At 41.7% G+C, this 23,581-nt stretch overlaps 1 long non-coding RNA gene across 1 annotated transcript; it reads right to left on the reverse strand.

Moving 5' to 3' along the window:
• Window positions 1-6,363: 6,363 nt before the first annotated feature.
• LOC140592594 (uncharacterized) lies at window positions 6,364-17,094 on the reverse strand. The gene is made up of 3 exons (XR_011992947.1): window positions 10,493-17,094; window positions 9,520-9,619; window positions 6,364-7,124 (listed from the first exon to the last, which is right to left on the reverse strand). It is a non-coding gene; the product is annotated as an uncharacterized lncRNA (long non-coding RNA).
• Between the last annotated feature and the right edge of the window lie 6,487 nt (window positions 17,095-23,581).

Consider the following 23,581-nt stretch of genomic DNA (forward strand, 5'->3'; position numbering starts at 1 on the left):
GAAGAAAAGGTATTACGAAAGAAACTTAGCTTTGAGCTTTTCTTTCTGCTTGTTACTACTCGTTCCCCATTAAAATGGCCGCCGCCTCGTTTTCATTTATGCGTACTTTGGACAATGACGTCAGCTTACAGTTTTTTTCAGTCGCTAACAAGCGTTTGTCCAAACAGTTGTCACATTTTCAAAACTCTAAACACAATTAGCACAGCATCGGTCTTTTGTGGCCATACCATTCACACATTTCATGTCGTTTTCACCCAATATGCAGTCAGTGAACACATTTCCACAATGCTTACATTTTCTTAACAGACAAGCTATACCTCCCAACAAAATTATGGACTGTTTTTGTAGTATTTACGAATGTTAACACACAACATCCCACAATAGCAAAAACAATATTCCGAACCTTAGATACAGTATAAAAACCTCTGCTTCTGCAATGATATCAGTTCAAAAACAATATCAATATCAAAAATATATCTCAGCTGATAATAAACAAACAATTGAATAATTGACACACAGCTGATTTATGTTGGGTAAATTGGGCCAACCACAGCTTATTCCATTCTGGCTTAGACTCAGTGGGGTTTATAAGGCAAGACTTTGAGGAGTGATGTTGATGAAAACATGTGGCCTAACCCTGAAGATAGCAGAGATTAGATGCAAATTTTTTGCCTTTTTTTAGCCCCCCTCCCCCTCCCCCCCTTTTTATCTTGGCTTTTTGCTGTTGTTTTTTTGTTCAGAATGCTCTTGTGTGTTTCATGGATATTTTGTTCACTGTAAGCAATACTGTAAAACTTTTTCTGTTCTATCATACCGTGTTTCTACTGTACCTCCTGTAGTAAACAGTAAAGAAAAAAAAACTTGTTTGCTTTTTACTGGAATGCTTTTGAATGTGAACATTACTGTACATGTGGACATACAGTTACCAACCAAGACATTTCTGGTGTCAAAATGGTGGATTGCATGTCTTGCCTGCAAATACCTGTAAAACTGAAACATAAAAGTCTATGCAGTTTTTGTAATGTCAATAATAGCCAGTATTTTGAAACCTGGTGCACTTTGATTGACTGCATGTACCTTGTGAAGTAAAAACAAGTGTTATTCTTTGACAGAATAATTTCATTTTGAGTCAGATTTATAGTGTTTTTGTAAAGTTAGTGTGTGCAGAGAAAGATGTGTTCTATTTTGAAATGAAGAGTTAGTATATATTTAACAAAATGTATTTTTGAGAAGAAAATTATCCATTTGGCCAATTGTGTTTTGTAGGTGTGAGTCTGTGTTAAGAGTTTAGAAAAAGTATCTGAAGTATGGGTAAGCGCTTGTTAGCGATTGAAAAAAACTGTAATACAACCCATTACTGCGGAGGTGCTCACAGCCATAGGTTTCTGATAAATCAGAGACACAGCACAAGTAGGCCAATTTACAACAAGAAATACACACAGGGCAATGCACAAGGCTCAGGTTATGCTAATAGCAGGATAGCGAGTAGTGTAGTCATGTATCTCACATCACATGACTCTGAGAAGATTCAAAACATAGCCTTTTAATTTAGGCCCTTTTTTATGCACATAACCATGCCACTGAAGGGAATAAGGGACAAGGGTGGAGCCAAAAAAAAGAAAAGAACAAAACAGATCTCAAAAGTCAAAAGTAGCTTAAAGAAAGGCAAAAACAAGAGCTTCACAAGCTTCAGTCCAAAAAACTCCATCATAGGGTGCATTCATCTTGCTCCTCCCAGATCACAGGCTGTTCGTCAGCTGGTGCTGATTGGCAGAAAGACCAACCAATCATGTGACCCAGCAGGAAAAAAAGAAAAGAGACAAATCACACAGGCCTACGTGTGTACATGTAAGACAAGGGATAGCCAGAGGACGTCTCCTGGATGTCCACAGCACGTCCCCTCTTTGGGGACATCCTTTGGACGACTGTTGTTATGACAGCTTCCAGGAATAACATTTTAAATATAGAATTTTAAATATTTCTTTTTATTACAGTTTTTTTCAATCGCTAACAAGCGCTTACCCATACTTCAGATACTTTTTCTAAACTCTTAACACAGACTCACACCTACAAAACACAATTGGCCAAATGGATAATTTTCTTCTCAAAAATACATTTTGTTAAATATATACTAACTCTTCATTTCAAAATAGAACACATCTTTCTCTGCACACACTAACTTTACAAAAACACTATAAATCTGACTCAAAATGAAATTATTCTGTCAAAGAATAACACTTGTTTTCACTTCACAAGGTACATGCAGTCAATCAAAGTACACCAGGTTTCAAAATACTGGCTATTATTGACATTACAAAAACTGCATAGACTTTTATGTTTCAGTTTTACAGGTATTTGCATGCAAAACATGCAATCCACCATTTTGACACCAGAAATGTCTTGGTTGGTAACTGTATGTCCACATGTACAGTAATGTTCACATTCAAAAGCATTCCAGTAAAAAGCAAACAAGTTTTTTTTTCTTTACTGTTTACTACAGGAGGTACGGATAGAACAGAAAAAGTTTTACAGTATTGCTTACAGTGAACAAAATATCCATGAAACACACAAGAGCATTCTGAACAAAAAAACAACAGCAAAAAGCCAAGATAAAAAGGGGGGGAGGGGGAGGGGGGCTAAAAAAAAGCAAAAAATTTGCATCTAATCTCTGCGATCTTCAAGGTTAGGCCACATGTTTCCAAAAACATCACTCCTCAAAGTCTTGCTTTTATAAACCCCACTGAGTCTAAGCCAGAATGGAATAAACTGTGGTTGGCCCAATTTACCCAACATAAATCAGCTGTGTGTCAATTATTCAATTGTTTGTTTATTATCAGCTGAGATATATTTTTGATATTGATATTGTTTTTGAACTGATATCATTGCAGAAGCAGAGGTTTTTATACTGTATCTAAGGTTTGGAATATTGTTTTTGCTATTGTGGGATGTTGTGTGTTAACATTCGTAAATACTACAAAAACAGTCCATAATTTTGTTGGGAGGTATAGCTTGTCTGTTAAGAAAATGTAAGCATTGTGGAAATGTGTTCACTGACTGCATATTGGGTGAAAACGACATGAAATGTGTGAATGGTATGGCCACAAAAGACCGATGCTGTGCTAATTGTGTTTAGAGTTTTGAAAATGTGACAACTGTTTGGACAAACGCTTGTTAGCGACTGAAAAAAACTGTAATGTTCTATTAGGATGTCCAGAAGACCTCCTTTGAGGACAACATCCTGGTGTTTAACCCTCTGGAGTCTGAGGCCTCTCAGCCACTTTCGGGGTAGTCTGACATGCCTTGACATTTTAAAATATTTCACCTATCTAAAAAACATTTATCCCAAAGTGTTACATTTGCTTTTATTCAGCACAAACTCAGCATCAATAATCTGAGACCACTTAGAATGTTATTCTATTTTTTGTTAAAATCAACTTTAAACATATGCTTTTCAAAAACCTATTTTCAGACATACTGAGAAATTGTAAAAAATCACATTATAGACATTTCTAGCCAAGACTTTTGAGCTCTGAAGCTTATAGACACGGGTTGGCTACACATAGGTGAAAGAGACATTCTGAAATTTTATGTGGTTTGATTACTAAAGTGTTAGAACTTTAGAGTGACACTCTTTGTCTCAAAGTCAGTGGCCTGCACAATGAATATTAATGAGATAGGTGTCCTCACACCTGTAGTAGTTTGCATACTGTCAATGGCCCATCAGTCTGGAATGTCACTGCACCACACACCCATCACTTTGGAAAGGTAGTTTGAAATGCACCCACATGGAAAGAACTTATATGAGGATATATGCGCATATATGAAACCTATATGCAGTATATATGCATATATATGATAATATATATGCTGCATATATGCGTATATATGCCACATATAGGCAAAATTGAGGTGCATATATGTGCATATACAGGCCATATAGGTCTCCTGTATTGCTTCTTTATATCCACATATAAGCCCTATATGTACAGTCAGGTCCATAAATATTGGGACATCGACACAATTCTAATCTTTTTGGCTATATACAACACCACAATGGATTTGAAATGAAACGAACAATATGTGTTTTAACTGCAGACTTTCAGCTTTAATTTCAGGGTATTTACATATGTAACCCTTTCTTTGTGGTGTGCTCCCCCAAATGGCTCTGCGTTGTGTTAATGTAGGGAGTGAATGAGGAGGACACCAATCTTGTCGTTGAATCAAAGCGGAGTAGCTTTCTTTGTTTATTGGGTTCTTTCTCCACATCAGTCACTCTTCTTCTCATAAGAAAACAGAGCTATATCAGTTAACAAGCAGCATCAGAATAATTCCAATATACATCTAGTAGTGGCTGCTGTAGGATCACACATGCACATATCACAGGGCCTAAATTCCAGGTGGCCTGAGACAAGGCCGAGCCTGGTACGAGAGGCACCAAAGGGGGGTTACACACACAAACACACACACACAGATAACCAGGGAGGCTAGCACTCCAACTTTTATTGCCCAAAGATTTAGGGACCTACAGACAAGCAGAGTGGACTTCCCGGACAGGGGTCCCTCGACTTGGCACCCAACCCCCTCCACATACACTCTGCCTTACATTTCACTCACCCAACAGACAAACACCCTAAAGGAAATTTCATTTAAGTTTGGCTTTTGTATACCCTGTATATTGATTTACTCACGACTACTAGTCTCAATATACAGATACGTTATGTTTGTATGTGTGCTAACTTTTAGAGAGTCTTCTGTGTTAAAACCCCCCCTTCTCTTCCAACATTCCTTTGTGGTCCTTATCTGATCTTGGTGGACCTCACCAAGTTTCTTTGTTCTAACATGCTATGTTAAAAGAACTGAATTAAGGTGTATTTTATCCATTCTGGAGAAGATGAATTGGCATAAGCCACACCAAACAAATTATGTTCTTTCCAGATGTGCAACTTATATTGATATTACCACAAACTAACGGCCACGCCTATCTATGGATAAGATGTGCTGTTTGTAATATGAATATTTGATGTAATATCCGCACAAAGTGTAACATCTGTTGAGGTGCAACCCAAAACACCTGTATCCTATACTGATGTGAATCAGTCACATAGATACAATAATTAATTGTTTAATCAATTAATGCAGATGGTATGAGGTATGTACCTGTGAAGCTGGTATGGCATATTTGGTATCAAACTGATTGTTAATCACCCCTGATTCCAAATCTGGTCAGTGATTACCATAAAAGTGGATGTATCAAAAGTTATAACAGCTTAATGAAAATCATCAGTAAAGGTAGAATCAGGCGGGCCATAAATCACGAAAGGACTGATACAGACCCCCTTCCGAAAGCCCGCCAAATGGATGGCCAGCCATTGGGCCAGGAGTCGAATTCCTGGTCATCCCTATTCATGAACTTTAGACCATAAAAATCTAGCACCTCAGAACAAAGGGGAGCAGAGAACAACCAGCAGCAGAGCAGAACAACCGCCAGCCGGCGCAGAGAAAACCATCCGCCCGAAGGAGAACATCAGCCCGGGAGAAGAGAAACCCACAAGAAGCCCTCCGGTGAAGGCCCAGCTGAACAGAGAACAGCACCCAAGACAAAGCTTCACCAGGAGAGAGAATCTAAAGGGACTCCACTCCACTGCTCCAAACGCCGCGCCTTCCTGAGTGCCATCAGCTCAGCAATCAACTGCCAAGACCCCCCCCCCCACTCTTCAACCAAGTAAACCAACTTCCTTTCATTCTAACAACTTAAGCTGTTCTGTTTAACCTGCTAATAAGACTTTAGGGTCGTGTTTCCACAAACTATGCTTGCTTTGCAGAACAGTATTTCCCATTTCAGGTTACTCATTTAAATCCGGTCATTGCATTTTCATAATTACATTGTTTGTTTTATTCCGTTATTTCGTGTTTGTTGTTTGTGTTAGGTGTAATGTCTGTCTTATGTCAGTTGTAGTGTTAGCTAGGAATAAATGCATGTCTTTTACACAACTTTAGCCTCCGTCATTGTGTGTCTCATAATAAGTTCCTGCCATTGTGCGATCTTGCTACACGCTCTGAACCTCAAACTCGCCTGAAACATCGCGAGACTCTCTCTCATTGGCCGTGAGGGGAGCTTCGCTACCAATCGTGTACATTACCTGGTGATGCAACTCGCTGGACGAGCCTTCTAACCCAGGTTACTAAGCGATACTGGTAATTAGTGAATCCCATTTAAGTCTCACATTAACAGACTCACAGGGATACCGCAATTGAGTTTGGAGGAGCCGACCATTCGGCATAACAATTGATTAATAATCAGCATTAAATAATAATTAATTAAACTTTAATTAATTCAAACATATTGGTGGAGAATATTAAAATTTATTTGAGCTATTAATTCCTACACTGCACTTAAAGGGACACTTTTCACACTGTTACAAACTTACTCAAACACAGGATAATAAACTTCAACATATTACAAATAAAGATACATGTTAGAAGCATACAGATTACAAAGAACAAAACCCCAAAAATACTCAGATAAAGCTCAACACAATACAATTGCCCACATGGAATTAATAAAACACAAATAATAAACCATTCACCAAAAATAAACACACATATGTGTTAGTGAATGCTTTAACAACAATATATTTCTTAAACTGGGATGGATGGCTAATATAACTAAACAAATAAAGCCGATCTTACAGAGAACAAGGCAACCCTTCCTACCTTCTCATAAGAAAACAGAGCTATGGCTAAACAACAGCTCCACCCCTGAAATGAAAGCTCGCACAACAATAAACCACAGCTCCCCCCTAAGGCTGGGTGGACATATTACATCTTGCCTACATCCGCCCCCTCTTTAACTGATGGCGTCTCAGTCACCACTCAATATAAAACATACCCCCATGACCAATATAAAGTCAGCTCAAACCCTTAAGACTTTCTTTGAAGGGTGGGCGTGGGGCGTGCATGTGTACATGTAGTGGGGTTAAGGCAGAGCTTCTCCTTCGCTTTAGCCCTTTCCCAAACTTTCCTTCCCCTCTCGACCTTCTCTTTGACACCTTCACTTTGGAGGACATGCATCTCCAAGGAGAGTCTATCAGGTGGGCGTCTTCTCCGCTCAGGATACCTCCGTCCTGTAGTTTTAGATTCAGAGTCCTTCAGCAGTGACCAGTGGCGGTTCTAGGCCAAAATCACCAGGGGGGCCGAGGTGGGGCCAGTGTGTTTTTAAGGGGGGCACATTTATAACCATAGATAATGGCAAAACGGGTCATTAGTTTATTTTTTTACGTTTTATTCTAAATTTACAGTTATGTTTTACAGCATGACATTACATTATCTCGTTAAATTACATGGTCATTATCTCACTGTAGTAGTAAAAATATAAAAAAATTAAATAGAGTTGACAGAAAAAAAGAAATTCACATGCTGAAAATCACAAAATCCAAAAGCATTTGCATGTGCACTTGGCTGAAACTCTACAACAACAAGATTCTGCGATTGTGACTCCTTGAGAAACGGTCTACAAATGCATCAAGGTTCAAAGCCTTGGACCTTCTGGATTCAATGCTGAGCACCCCAAGATTGCTCAGACGCTCCTCACTAATGGTAGACCGGAGGTAGGTCTTCACTAGTTTCAAGGTGGAAAAACTCCTCTCACAAGAGGCGGAACTCACTGGGAGTGCTACAGCTATTTTGCATAGTCTAAAGAGCTCAAAAAATACTTTATATGGCTCAGTGAAACGTGTCAGTGCTACTGTGTCTGATGGCTTCTCAATCACACCACCCTGTACTTTTCTTTCCAAAAGTCTCTTAAATTGATGCAGCTCATGGCCCAGATCCTCAATATTAGCACCATATAAACGGCCAAAGTCAAACAAAGTGGTGTCTCTTAAAAAGGCATCACTCTTGGGATTGAGAGATCGGATACTACACATCAGATCACAATTGGTCTTTGAGAAGCGCTTGCTTAATTCACTAAGCATGCAATCAATGACAGGATAGAAGAATAAAGTCCGAAATGTTTCCTTATCATTTTCTAGCTCGCTCTGACCAACAGTGCTTAGTATGTGGTATTCACGGAATCTGGAGCTAAGTTTCCTTGGGCGTTTTGCCACTGACTGTGTGGCAGCATCACACTGCTCACAGATATTCAACACCTCATCCCATAAGTTATCAAAGAATGACTCTTACCTGAAATCATTCAAAGTCTGAACTAAAGCTTCAACTAAATCAACAGCCCTTGAAAGGTCAACAGTTGTTGACTGGAGCATATCAGAAAGCAGCTTTGTTTCCCCGAACAATTTCCGAAGTGTTACAAGATGTACAACAAATTCAAGGTCAATTTGGGCCAGAAGACCACGGGCTTCAGAAGATTTCTCTCCTCTACGCTCTTGAGCTATCTCCTGCAGCATCTGTTTTAAAGCAGGTAATCTGTCCATTATATTACGAAGAGCCAAAAATCGGCACACCCATCTGGTATCACTTAATTGTTGTAGCTCTCTTGTGCTGCCATACATCTCCGTCTGTACAGCCAACCATTTTGAGTGCACATATGACCCAGAGGTGAAAATGTACAGAGACTGTAATAATGCAAAGAACTCATCTGCTTCTGGGACAGCTTTGACAGCATCCACAAGCACTAAATTGAGACAGTGTGCACTGCAGTGAATGTAAAATGCATATTTTGCTTGCTCCCTTATTCTTGCCTGCACCCCTGAGTGTTTACCACTCATTACTGCAGCACCGTCATATGCTTGGCCTATCAGGTGGTTTTTATAGTCCAGCCCGTGACGTTCCAATAAGTGGACTATTTTTTCTGTAAGCCCTGCTGCATCAAGTCTCTCTGCACATTCAAAATGAAGGAAACTCTCCTTAATGACTCCATTGTGATAGTAACGGAGTATGAAAGAAATCTGTTCTTTCTTTGAAACATCTTTTGTTTCATCTGCCATGATGCTGAAGAATTCGCCGTCTTTTACTTCATCAATGATTTCTGACCTAATCATTTCAGCCAAACAATCCAGCACCTAATTTTGAATTATTTTGCTTGTGTATTTTGCATTATTAATGGTTGTCAATCTATGTTTAACAACTGCATCATGATTAGCAACTACATCAAGAATTTCCTTGAAGTTGCCTTTGTTCTTAGATTCCTCCGATTCGTCATGTCCTCTTTGTGCTATATTTTGTCTAGCTGTAAGCAAGAGTACTTCACCAATTGTTTTAATATGTTCCCTATTTTCTTTAACTTGTTTAGAGTGCTCCTTATTAAGAGCATCAGCTAGAGTTGCATTATTTCTGACCGCTCTCTGGTGATCTCTCCACGCAATCATTGCCTGCTTGTGTCGGTCTGACTTTGTATGTGCTGAAAAACCTCCCTCTCTCTCAGTTGCCTTTTTCCAATTTTTAAAACCCAGTGGTGAATCAAATACCGTTGTGGTTACATTTGCTGGACTAAAGTGGCGGCATGCAAAACAAAAGACTGAGTCGTTCATCACAGAATACTCTATCCAGGGGTGAATGTCATACCAGCTGGCTTGAAAGCTGCGCCTCCTGTCCCCCATTGGTGTGGTGGGGAAGGTCTTGAGATGTGGCTGCACTGGAGTGTCATCAATGCACTTGCTGATATCTGGAGAAAGATTAATTCAGTTTATATGAGAGTGAAACTGACGACAATTAAATGTATTATTATTCATTTATAAATGTATCTAGTTTATTAATTATTATTTACAATTAGAGTTTACCCTTAACATGGACAGAGTATGAATTGTTATTAGGCTTACACTGCTTACACGTACACACTGTGCACACACAAAACATCACAAACCTGATGGTGCTGTAGGCCTACTTGACATGCATGGTGAATCTGGTTGTCCCAATGAGTCATTGGATTGTCCCTCATTCTGTCCCTCAATCTGATTCTGAATGTCTTCCTCCTCACTTTCATGCTGCCTTTCAGATGCCTCACTTTCCAACTCTCCAACTTCCATGTCTGGCTCTCTCTCCATAACTACTTCTCTCTCCTCCTGCTCCTCAGCTCTCTCATGCTCTTTTTCCTCTCCCTCACTCTCTCTGTTTTGTTTTTTGCCTACAGGTGCAAAAAAGGACATAATGTCCTTCCTGCTCCTTTTCATGATGATAGCCTAGCCTACTAAAAAGAAAACGGAGAGGATTGTAACCTCTTATGTCTCGCAAAGTACTGGCATTTTGCATTTCACAAATAAGCTAAATACTGTAAGCTCCTCTCGGTTATTTCATAAATTTCACAAATAAATATTAAGTTACATATTGCTGCACAACGAACCTTTAAGAAATATGAAGGTTCTTAGCGAACATGACCAACATACTGTAGGCTATACTGACTTCACTGGCTTTGCTTATTCACAAACATAACAAGAGCAACATGCGTGATTGAGCGTAATAAAAATATTGCATCACTAAATAACAGTAAAACATGAATCTGCGCAAACAATGACATTACGAAATTAATCATTTTCCTTACCTTCTCTGCTTTGCAGGTTAGTCCATTCAGGGCTCCAGCTTATCTATCAGAAGCAAAGTTCACAATTCGCGCCACTGCTGGTCTCTTCAGGTTGCAGATAACAGCATGTGTAGCGCGTTAATGAGCCCGTCTAGAAACACGTCGCGTTGGCTACTCGCATCAGTTCCGTTTTTCAAACGAGCGCATGTCGCGTCTAGAAATTAATAATTTAAATCATTGGCTGATCGGTGCAGGGGCCATAACAGGGGCCAAGAGCAATTCTACAGGGGCCCTGGCCCACCCTGGCCCCCGTCTAGAACCGCCAATGGCAGTGACTGCTCATTGTGACTGTCCTCTTCATTCACTTTCCCCCGCAACTGGCTTACATCCTCTTCACTTCCTTTCCCCACTGCATCTGAAAAATCCATGCATGTAGACTGTGTTGCAGCACCACTTGCTCCCTCCTTCGTTGTCTCCAAATCCACCTCTTCCGCATCAGAAGCTCCTGCCCCGAGTTCACACATGTCCTCAGTGTCCGACTTTTCCTCAGATGGGTGGGACTTTCCAACTGGAAAAAACATACACTGGGCCAGAAGATTGCGGTGAATAACTCGTTCCTTATCTCCAGCTTCCGTACGAACAACATACACTGGGGTTCCTGGCTGTTTCTTCACCACGACATAGGGACACGGTTCCCACCTGTCAGCCAGCTTCTGTTTCCCCTCAACATGACATATTTTCACCATCACCCTGTCACCAGGTTTGAACACATTACTCTTGACTTTCTTATCATAGTGCTTTTTCTGAAGACCTTTAGCATGCCTTGACATTCGGTCTGCCTCACCATAAGCATATGTCATGCACTCACGCAGTGTTTGAACATATTCACTGTACTCACATGGCTCATTTGCAGGTGACAGGCCAAACAGGAGATCAACAGGCAGTCGAGGATGTCTGCCATACATCAAGTAGTATGGAGAGAAACCAGTCGAATCATGCTGAGTGCAATTGTAGGCATGTGTCAGTGCATCAACATATTCATGCCACCTGGGTTTCTGATCAGGATCAAGGGTGCCCAACATATTCATTAGAGTTCTATTGAATCTCTCCGTGAGCCCATTTCCCTGTGGGTGGTAGGGGCTGGTATGAGTCCTTGTGATTCCAGTCAACTTGCACAACTCCTTGACCACCGTGCTCTCAAAATTTCTGCCCTGATCTGCATGAAGTCTTGCTGGAAATCCAAATCGACAAAAGAAATTCTTCCACAGCACCTTTGCTACAGTGACAGCCTTCTGGTCTTTCGTGGGATAAGCCTGGGCGAATCTTGAAAAATGATCGGTTACCACCAGGACATTCTCTATTCCTCCCTTAGACTTTTCCAGGACAAGGAAATCCATGCAAATGAGTTCCATAGGGGCATTAGTGTGAATGCTCACCAGCGGCGCCTTATTTCCAGCTGTGGGAGTCTTTCTCAGACAACATCTTTCACACTGCTCGCACCATGACTTTATTTCATGATGCATTCTGGGCCAAAAAAACCGTTCCCGGAACAAATTTAAGGTACGCTCAAATCCTAAGTGGCCAGAATCATCATGTAGACTCGTTTTAACCAGAAGTCTCATTTTCTCTGGTAAGACCAGCTGGGCAATGGACCGACCCTGGAAATCTTTAACCTGCCTATAAAGAATTCCGTCCTTGACCACCAGCCTATTCCAATCTTTTAAGAGAAGTACGGCATCTTTCCCTTTCTCCAACCTTTCTCCACGTCTTGGCTTTCTGTTAAGCGTCTTGTAATGTAGGGCAGGCCCAATGACAGGGTCCTCTTTTTGACATCCTCTGATCTCCAACTTTGTCATTGCAGGCAGTGCATCAGTTCCCGCTCCATCAAATGGGTCTACTGGCTTTTCAGCACTGTCCAGAAATTCTCCCCCTTGGCATATGACAGTTTTCTCCACTGGCTCACTAATGTTGTCTTTCCGCCCCCCTGCAACATCTCCGCAGGACTGGACTAGCCGAGTAGAGGGAACCCTCTGTGGGCATGACTGAAGAGCCTCTGTAACCTCTTGTCTCGACATCCTTGAGAGGGCATCGGCATTAGAGTTAGACTTCCCCTGCCTATACTCAATGTCAAAATCAAACATGGCCAGTTGTGATACCCAGCGGTGACCTGTGGCATCCAACTTTGCGGTGCTCATCACATATTTAAGAGGATTGTTATCAGTCAGTACAGAAAACCTATGCCCATAGAGGTGGTCATAGAACTTTTCCGTAACTGCCCACTTTAGAGCTAAAAACTCTAATTTGTGTGCTGGATAGCGGGTTTCAGGTGGTCTCAAGCCCCTGCTTGCATAAGCAATCACTCTTTCCACACCATCTTGAACTTGAGCAAGGACCGCCCCAAGGCCCTGACCAGAAGCGTCTGTTTGCAGCACAAATGGTAAGCTGTAATTGGGGTAGCCCAGCACTGGTGTCGTAGTCAATCTGTCTTTTAATGCTTCAAACGCTTCCTCACAATCATCTGACCACTCAAATGGCTTTGCAGGTCCAGAAGTTCCTTTCACACCTCTCTTCTTTTTCTTTGGATCACCAGAGGTAAGTCTATACAGGGGTGCCACTAGTGTTGCATATCCCTTAATGAACCGTCTGTAGTACCCTGCAAACCCAACAAACCCCAGCACCTCCCTCACATTTGACGGCCGCTTCCAGTCTCTGACTCGGCTTATCTTCTCAGGATCCGTATGAATACCCTTCACGGACACCACGTGGCCTAAATATTGCACCTCTTCCCTTAGCAAACTGCACTTTTGAGGCTTCAGCTTCAAACCATGTTTGCGGAGTCGGCTGAATACTACATCCAGTCGCTCCAGGTGCTTTTCGAAGGTCCTAGAGAAGATAATTATGTCATCAAGATAGATCAGGAGGCTCTCAAAATTCAAGTCACCAAAACAGCAGGTCATCAATCTTTGGAAAGTTGATGGGGCATTCTGCAGGCCAAATGGCATCCTGTTGGCCTCAAATAACCCCATGGGGGTGCTGAAAGCAGTTTTATGTCTGTCATGTTCAGCCACCTCAACCTGCCAGTAACCAGACGTAAGATCCAGAGTCGAGAAGAACCTTGCCTGTCCCAGCGCCTCCAATGCATCCTCAATTCTTGGCAGAGGAAAGGCATCTCTAGTGCCGCAGGAATTCAATTTCCTGTAGTCCACGCAGATCCTCAGGGTGCCATCTTTTTTTGATACCACAACAATAGGGGATGCATATGGGCTTTTACTTGGACGAATGACACCAGCTTCTTCCATCTGTGATATGGCCTTACGGACCTCCTGGTACTGAGATGGGGGTATTTTCCGATAAGGAAGGCGGAATGGTTTGGAGTCTACGAGTGGTATCTCATGTTGCACAGTGGTGGTATGGCCATAGTCCATTGAGTGTTTGGAGAAGAAGTCAGCATTTCTTCTCAACAAATCCTGGAGCAATGTCAACTGCTCCTCACCTTCCACAGCTGCAGCACTAAGATCAACCCCACATGTCAAACCATCATCAGACTCAACACTGGTAGTCTGCTGGTGACTTCGACAAGACGCCATCACTGAGTTCCCACAATAAATCTGACACATTAACTTTGTCTGGCATGGCATTTGGCACTTTTCACCTTCCTTAACAACATTCCGGATCAGGAAAGCGTCTGCAAGCAGGGTCTTTGGATTGACAACCACATCCTTTTTAGACAAATTCAAAAGACGAACGGGAACACAACCTTTTTCCACATTAGCCAACAGCCTGGCAACCAAAAGACCTTCTGGTAGCCTTTTGGAAGAATCACTCTCTACCAGAACTGTGTACTGAGTTCTTTTCGGTCCTCCCATAACTCTTCCAATAACATCCTGCTCTGAACCCGCTGGTATTCCTATTCTGTGGCCAGCATACTGTATTTGACCCACTTTACCTTCAGCTCCACCAGGTTCACATTTACTCAGAGCCACAAGTGCGGAATGCCACTCAGGATTAGTCAGTTTCACTTTGGCAAGATATTTCCTGCCATATGATGCCTGGAGATACTTTCTGGAAACCCGTATTACATTAGTTCCAATGAGCAATGGAACACAGGACCTGTACTCTGTTACAGGGACAACGAAAGCAGGAACATTTGTGTAGACCCTTCCCAAACACGTGAGGTTGATACAAAGAACACCAACATAAGACACGGATTGGCCGGCGGCACCTTCAATGGGGATATCTGACGGCTGCAATTCCTGAGTACAAAGAACAGGATGTCTGCGCCAAAACTCATCAGTAATTGTGGTTACCTGAGAGCCAGAGTCAATAAGAGCTTGACACATCTCACCATCAACTTCCACCACCCCCTCATTACAGGGACCTACCAGCGGGGTATCAGCTGGTTTAAACTTGCCAGTCTCGTGTTGCTGGGGACTCTGTTGCATGCCTGTGGTTGCCCCGGTAACCACAGGCCTTACCCATTTAAATCCTGCCTGGTCTCAGTTCCATTTTCAGCTGGAGGCACCTCAACAGTCAGCACTGTCCGACACAAACGTGCAACGTGTCCTGGATTTCCACAACGATAGCATACTATGCCCCTTACTCCCGTGTCACCACTCACTTGAGATCTCTGAGCCCGAGGAAGCACTGTCTGTGGTGGTGCTCCCACTCTAGCTTCCAACTGTGTCAACCTATTAATCTGATCCTCTTGGCTACTCACCAGTTTCTTTACCAGAGCTGTGAGTTCAGTCAGGTCCGAGTTCTGTCTGTTTGCTTTCTCTGTTCTCGGGTCTTCTCCCCTCTAGTTACCACTGGCATACGTAAACTGAGCCTGGGCATATGTCTTTTTAGCCTTTGGATGTGTCTGAAACTTCTTAGACTCCCGAGCAAGATTACGAAGTTCCGCTTGAAGTTCACGAAAACTTAGAAGCCTAGGTTTCATTGGCGCCAGCCTGTGATAAACCTCCTCATCACTCAATCCTCTCATGAACTGCCGAGTCAGTTTGCAGTCTCGGTCTATGAGGGGCTGGCCTTCATACTGTGCCTCTTCCACTGAGCGTAAAGTGGCCTCTAAAGCAATGGCGTATGAACATGCTGATTCGCCAGGGCGCTGGAATCTCTCATAAAAATCTGCTAATGGGTCCAGGGATGCCTGCGTATCACTGTACTCAGCTCGTAGCTCTTCAAGAGCTCTGCCAGTAGTCTGCTCATTAGGCGGGAGATTCAAAACTAGCCTCCTGGCTTCACCACTCAAATGTCGCACTACTGTAGCAAAACCCAGATTTGCAGGCATGCCCCCGACGTCAAGGAGATACTGTATATCCCGTATCCAGTCTTCAATAAATATCCTGCAATCAGGACCACCGCTGAATATTTGCACATTTCGTACTTGGTGTGTCTGTGTAAAACTTGGCTGTGGCATGGACAATGCAGGGGCATAGTCGCTTCTGTCTTGCTGATAAGCCATACGTGGATGTTGAATCTGAGGTTGTCTTACGGGAATTGGTCGTTGCGCATACATATGCGAACCGTGATACACTGGCACTGTCCTAGGGGCATATACAGGAGTCGAGGAAGTTGGTGAAACGGCCCTGTTCGAATGTAAGGTGTGCTGTTGATCACCGGAAACTTGGTGCAGTTGCATGGGGTCTGTTTTGTTAGAAAAACTGGTTCCAGAAAGGACAGGAGGTGCTGGGGGCAGATATGAGCCAGGAGGTGTTGAGTATATGGCATTCGGTACACCATAGCAGAAGGTTGGAGGGGCCTGAGTTAAGTAAGCTTGGGGTGAAACAGTAGTTGCGGTAGGGAAATTCAGGCCATATTGAGATGAGTACATACTAGGAACAGTAGGAATGTGGGCTTTAGGTGGCATAGTCGATGCTGGAGGTGGGTGTGGGCCATCTGGAGAAGGGGTCATGTCAGCTGGCATTCCACTGGTCACGTTCGACAAGACATGCATGGTAGTGACATTGCCGTGCATGTTAGTTAGTGATGAGCTAGCCGGCACATTAGGTGGGTGTGGGCTAACTGAAGACATGTGCATGGTGGTAGGAAATCCACAGGGGGTGTTGTCTTGGACATAAGAATGAGCTGAGGGCTGATGTTGCATGGAGGAGCTAGGGCAGGTGTTTAACTGGTGCCAGCTCACTGCAGAAGGAGGTGCAGTCTGTGTGTGTGTTGCTAGCTGTGCTGCCTCTGGCCTGACAGACTGCTGAAAGTTATTCCCTGGCTGGGGCACAGTCTCAATACTCAAATTGACAGGCATACTTATTTCACACCGTTGGTTTTTGTCCTGCTTGACTGGTAGCCATGGGGTGGCCTGAAAGGGCAGCCTTTGTGGTACTTGTGGATGTAGAGGTGCTCGACGAGGGGTGGTTTCAGGGAACCCCTGCACTTCTGTTTTACTTATCTGACTCATCTGACTGAGCAGCATACAGTACTGCACTATGTATATGAAAATGTAGTGCTGATTAATGCAATAAGTGAATTTGTTGTATATTTCTTACGTTTTCTCTATCCACAAAGCACTTTATCCAAAATGAAGGCAAATAGAAAAGAAGAGAAAAATAAATAAATAATAATAACCCACTTTAAGAGCCTTAAATATACCTTAATACTAGTCAGAAAAAAAATAAAAAAATAGTTTCAAAAAAACACAGCCATTCACATACTGTTGTAGCACAATATGAAAAGTTCAGAAACAGAAATAATAAAAAATACTCCTTAAACAAAACTTAGTTCAGTCCAACAATATATTTAACACTGCCACTAAGACAAAAGATAGGAGGGGGATTTTTTTTTTTCCTCACAAAACCTATTTGTACGAAAGCTTACTTCCTTTGACGAAGAAACCAACGATCTGGGTCACGGCACCAAAGATGTAACCCTTTCTTTGTGGTGTGCTCCCCCAAATGGCTCTGCGTTGTGTTATTGTAGGGAGTGAATGAGGAGGACACCAATCTTGTCGTTGAATCAAAGCGGAGTAGCTTTCTTTGTTTATTAGGTTCTTTCTCCACATCAGTCACTCTTCTTCTCATAAGAAAACAGAGCTATATCAGTTAACAAGCAGCATCAGAATAATTCCAATATACATCTAGTAGTGGCTGCACTTAAAGGGACACTTTTCACACTGTTACAAACTTACTCAAACACAGGATAATAAACTTCAACATATTACAAATAAAGATACATGTTAGAAGCATACAGATTACAAAGAACAAAACCCCAAAAATACTCAGATAAAGCTCAACACAATACAATTGCCCACATGGAATTAATAAAACACAAATAATAAACCATTCACCAAAAATAAACACACATATGTGTTAGTGAATGCTTTAACAACAATATATTTCTTAAACTGGGATGGATGGCTAATATAACTAAACAAATAAAGCCGATCTTACAGAGAACAAGGCAACCCTTCCTACCTTCTCATAAGAAAACAGAGCTATGGCTAAACAACAGCTCCACCCCTGAAATGAAAGCTCGCACAACAATAAACCACAGCTCCCCCCTAAGGCTGGGTGGACATATTACATCTTGCCTACACATACAAATCAGGTGAACGGTGTAGGAATTACAACAGTTTGTATATGTGCCTCCCACTTTTTAAGGGACCAAAAGTAATGGGACAATTGGCTGCTCAGCTGTTCCATGGCCAGCTGTGTGTTATCCCCTCATTATCTTATTTACAAGGAGCAGATAAAAGGTCTAGAGTTCATTTCAAGTGTGCTATTTGCATTTGGAATCTGTTGCTGTCAACTCTCAATACGAGATCCAAAGAGCTGTCACTATCAGTGAAGCAAGCCATCATTAGGCTGAAAAATAAAAACAAACCCATCAGAGAGATAGCAAAAACATTAGGTATGGCCAAATCAATTGTTTGGAACATTCTTAAAAAGAAAGACCGCACCGGTGAGCTCAGCAACACCAAAAGACCCGGAAGACCAAGGAAAACAACTGTGGTGGATGACCGAAGAATTCTTTCCCTGGTGAAGAAAAACCCCTTCAGAACAGTTGGTCAGATCAAGAACACTCTTCAGGAGGTAGGTGTATGTGTGTCAAAGTCAACAATCAAGAGAAGACTTCACCAGAGTGAATACAGAGGGTTCACCACAAGATGTAAACCATTGGTGAGCCTCAAAAACAGGAAGGCCAGATTAGAGTTTGCTGAAAAACATCTAAAAAAGCCTTTACAGTTCTGGAACAACATCCTATGGACAGAAGAGACAAAGATCAACTTGTACCAGAGTGCTGGGAAGAGTATGGAGAAGGAAAGGAATTGCTCATGATCCAAAACATACCACCTCATCAGTGAAGCATGGTGGTGGTGGTAGTGTCATGGCGTGGGCATGTATGGCTGCCAATGGAACTGATTCCCTTGTATTTATTGATGATGTGACTGCTGACAAAAACAGCAGGATGAATTCTGAAGTGTTTCGGGCAATATTATCTGCTCATATTCAGCCAAATGCTTCAGAACTCATTGGACGGCGCTTCACAGTGCAGATGGACAATGACCCAAAGCATACTGTGAAAGCAACCAAAGAGTTTTTTAAGGCAAAGAAGTGGAATGTTATGCAATGACCAAGTCAATAACCTGACCTGAATCCGACTGAGCATGCATTTCACTTGCTGAAAGCAAAACTGAAGGGAAAATGCTCCAAGAACAAGCAGGAACTGAAGATAGTTGCAGTATATGCCTAGCAGAGCATCACCAGAGATGTAACCCAGCGTCTGGTGATGTCTATGCATTCCAGAGTTCGGGCTGTAATTGACTGCAAAGGATTTGCAACCAAGTATTAAAAAATGAAAGTTTGATTTATGATTGTTAATTTGTCCCAGTACTTTTGGTCCCTTAAAAGTGGGAGGCACATATACAAACTGTTTTAATTCCTACACTGTTCACCTGATTTGTATGTAAATACCCTCAAATTAAAGCTGAAAGTCTGTAGTTAAAGCACATCTTGTTTGTTTCATTTCAAATCCATTGTGGTGGTGTATAGAGCGAAAAAGATTAGAATTGTGTCAATGTCCCAATATTTATGGACCTGACTGTACATACAAGATATGTCTCCTATGTACAGTAGCTCATGGCAGGATCTGGTCATTTTAGCTCATATCTCACTTTGGCAACTGTCATACATGATGCCTAGCTCATATTTTCTATTATCAAGGCAATAACTAAGAACTAACTAAAAAAAAAAAAAAAACTTATGTGCGAACACGTGAAATTGGTATCACATGCAATTGGCATGTTATGGAATTTAACTATGGCAAATAAGTGAGAGGAGATGGAAAGCTATGATGTCTACACGTTTTCCTGAAACATTTACTATGCAGTCCCATGAAACATTTACTATGCAGTTGTATTTAGAAGAACATTTCTTTTTCATGCCAACCTTCAGAGGGAGAGGGAGAAATAGAGGAAAAAGAAAAAGCAATTTAATGGCAACAGTGGCACAGATGGGAGAGTGGGTAATCCCATGATCTGAAGGTTGGGGGTTTGAATCCTGGCTCCTGCAGGTGCAGACTGTTGTTGTGTGACAAGACACTTGCTAAATGTAAATAATTAAATTTCTACATTTTGGGCTTTTATTTATGTTGTCTAGCAGCTATGGATTTTAATAATTTTAGTAATAATAATTTAATAATAATTTAATAATAGATGAACATATAGGTGAACATATATGTGCATATATGTACATATAATAGAGGAAAACGGCCAATTTTATATATGTCACATATATTAAAAACCTATATCAAAACCTATATTAAAACATATATGTTTATATAGGTTATTTCCATGTGGGCAAGAAAACTAGCAAGAATAAAATCCTTTTCACAGTTTATTGGTAGATGAAATGAAAAACTGTTACAATATAAACAGTGCCTATGCAGAGTTGACAGAAATAAAACAATTCACTATTATTAATGCTCTGGGGACGAGGGCATTGTCGACTGTGTATCTTTCTCATGTATTTCAGTTTATATCTTGCTGAAATCATTATGTAGAGTCATGAAAAAAACATTGACTAAATCTATAATATGTCTTCTTTTCAAAACTTCCATTGTCGTAAGTATTAAAGTTTTTAAAATCAGGTTAAATCGGTAAAAAAAGCAAAACACATCACTTTTCTTTGTTTTACCTGCATTGGGGGTGTATATTACCGCTCTCAGCTGAAGATCACTATTCACGCTCTAAATAGGCTGGGTTTGAACTGGCAACCTTATAATTACAGGGATACAGGCTTAACCCACTGAGCCATGAACACAGGTATGAGAGTCATTGCTGAAAGTGGCAACACTGGCACAAAGCTTCAGCGGCAGAGACATATCCGTGTGCCATTTTGTAGCCAATCATTGTAACACTACCCAGACATGTGCTCTTGTTTATTTCAATCACAATGGGTGTATTCACATATTTCTTTACCCAATACTAACTGTCGGATTATCATGTTATTGCGATTTGCAAGTGGCCGGGTGAGCGATCAGAGTTGCTTCGAGACGCAGACGCTTATTAAGTCAGTCACTCTTGTTATTTTTATTCGTATCACGAAGCTGTAAAAATATATTTAGTTTCTACCTACATATTTTTGAAAAGTAGACCGTCCAAGGTTTCTGAGGGTGTTTTTAAAATGTATGAAATTTCTGTCATATCCCGTCGGCAGGATAGCCGACTCCAGAGGGTTAACTTGGAAAAGGACAGTTGCTCCTGAGCTTTGCTTGGTCGTCAGTCGGAGCCAGGAGGACATTTTCCAGTAGCCTGCTTTGAGAGGGTTTTTTGTGGTTTTTCGGCCTCCCTAGAGCATTATTTTAGTTAAACGTGGTTCAGCAGGAAGTTAGTCTCGGGTAGGTAATTGTTAATTTGGTTATTTTAAAAGTTTAATTTCTAAGGCTGTTATCTCTGACCCTATCGGATACTTTAAAAAGTTCCGTTTTTAATGCAAGTCTTTATTTAGTGTTTTATTGTACTTGGCATTTTATTATATTAACTATACATTGATTAAATAAAGTAAAAGTTAAATATGCTATATAAATATACTGGGTTTGGAGTAATGGACGGGGTCATAGTGAGTTAGGTAATTATGGGGCCAGCTCAGTGTTGTGTTTGCAAGATGTTTGCCCTTCTGGATGCTTGCGTCCAGTCGGACTTCATCTGCGAGCGATGTAAGTTAGTGGACTCACTCATGGTCAAGGTTCGTGACCTCGAGTTGTGGCTCTCATCCAACACAACAATGAGTTAAAGGAAAATATGCCTTTTCACCTGATTTGTATGTAAATACCCTCAAATTAAATCCTAAAGAGCTAATATGCCTTTTAGGGAGACTGTGTATACGTCACAAGTGGGGAGGGGGGAGAATGATGAACAGGTAGGTCGAGAGAGCTGGGTGAACGTAGGTCGTAGACGTAGAAAAGGGCGTACATAGTTCACAAAGGCGGCATCACTTGAAGTGACGGTGTCTAACCGCTTTCAGGTGCTTCCAGCTTTAGAGCCGGAAGAGACTGGGGAGGCAGGTGGGCCCTTGGGCACCAAGGAGCTGCCTACCCCCAGGAGGAGGGAGGTTGTGGTAGTAGGGGATTCAATTATTAGAGATGTAGATAGTTATGTGTGGACCTGTGATAGAGGGTTCCGTACGGTCTCTTGCCTGCCTGGTGCCCAGGTAGGGGACCTTCCAAATCGTGTGGACAGGCTTTTGGCCCCACCCGGGGTGGATCCAGTGGTTGTGGTGCATGTTGGCACCAACGATGCTGAAGGGCTGCCTGTACTTATTATTTATATTATGTATGTTTATATAAAAAGATTACTTTATCTGCTGTATTTTCATACATAGGCCCACATATCGTTGCTACTGGGCAGAATATCCAATTATTGATCGTGATGAAGTTTTTACAAAGACCTTCAACATGTGTGTTGCTTTTATATGTTATATTTTTATGCATTTTAATGAGTCAAATGACAAATTGGAAGGAAATTGCTATTGTTTTTACAATAAAAATATATTTCAACAGGTTTTAAACAGTTTTCTTTTTCAAAGGTCAAAGCTAAAGGATGTCTCCCTCGGTCCTGTCCTGCACCCATATGGCCATTAAAGGTCTCCCTGTATCCCCAGTCATTCACACCTGTCCCTCATGTAGCCTTTGTTGATTGTGATGACTACAATCACCTGTGTCTGGTTTTCTCTAGCTCATTGTGGTTATGTCTTGCACATGTCTGTAGTCTTTATTCCTAACTATATATACAGTTCATGCCCCTCCATCCTGTGCTCCCCAGTTCTGTCATTGTTTACCTGTTGCTCGTCTGAACTCCTAGTAGGTCTAAATATAGACCTACTTACTACTGAACTCTGTCAAATAAAAGTCCCATTTGGGGTTTTACCATCTCCATGGCTGTCTTTGAGGTTTCTTTGCGCCTCTTGGTGTTTTAAGACGTGACAGATATCTTATGGCTGACCTCTGAGCAATGAAATATTTCAGATAAAATTATATATATTTAAATGCTACTCCTGCATGCTATCATAAGAAATTGTTTTTGAAGAATTTCTTTATTCAGTGGTGGCCTAATGGTTAGGGAATTGTGCTTGTGATTGCAAGGTTGCTGGTTTGAATCCCCAATGAGCAAAGTACCACTGAGGTGCCCTGAGCGAAGTACTGCCCCCATGCAGTGCTCCCCAGGCACTAAATAATAGCTGCTCACTGCTATTTCACAATGTCACATATGGATTATATGCAGAGGACACATTTCGTTGCACTGTTGCGTGTCAACAATGACAATCAGTCACTTTCACTTAATGGGGCTGTTCTGTAGATGTCAGGGTCAGCACCCGTCTGTCCCAGCCTTTCATGTCTCCTCCCCATTTGGCCAGCAGGTGTTGCTGGCCATCCTGTCCTCTCTGTTGTCCAAGTCCTTAGTGTGTTTCCCCAGTTTCCCAGACTGCCGCATGGCTCTATGGGCTAAGCGTGCGGCTACTAACCCCACTGTTGTGTGTTGAAGTCCAGCCACCCATGTTTTTGCATTTAGTAGATTTGTTCCCTAGTGTTTCATTTGTATCAGTGTTTCTAGTTCCTGTATTTTGTGGTTTGCATTCTGTTTTGGTTTTTTGCTTTGTG

Source organism: Paramormyrops kingsleyae, chromosome 1 (assembly GCF_048594095.1).
Source record: "Paramormyrops kingsleyae isolate MSU_618 chromosome 1, PKINGS_0.4, whole genome shotgun sequence".
Taxonomy (NCBI): domain Eukaryota; kingdom Metazoa; phylum Chordata; class Actinopteri; order Osteoglossiformes; family Mormyridae; genus Paramormyrops; species Paramormyrops kingsleyae.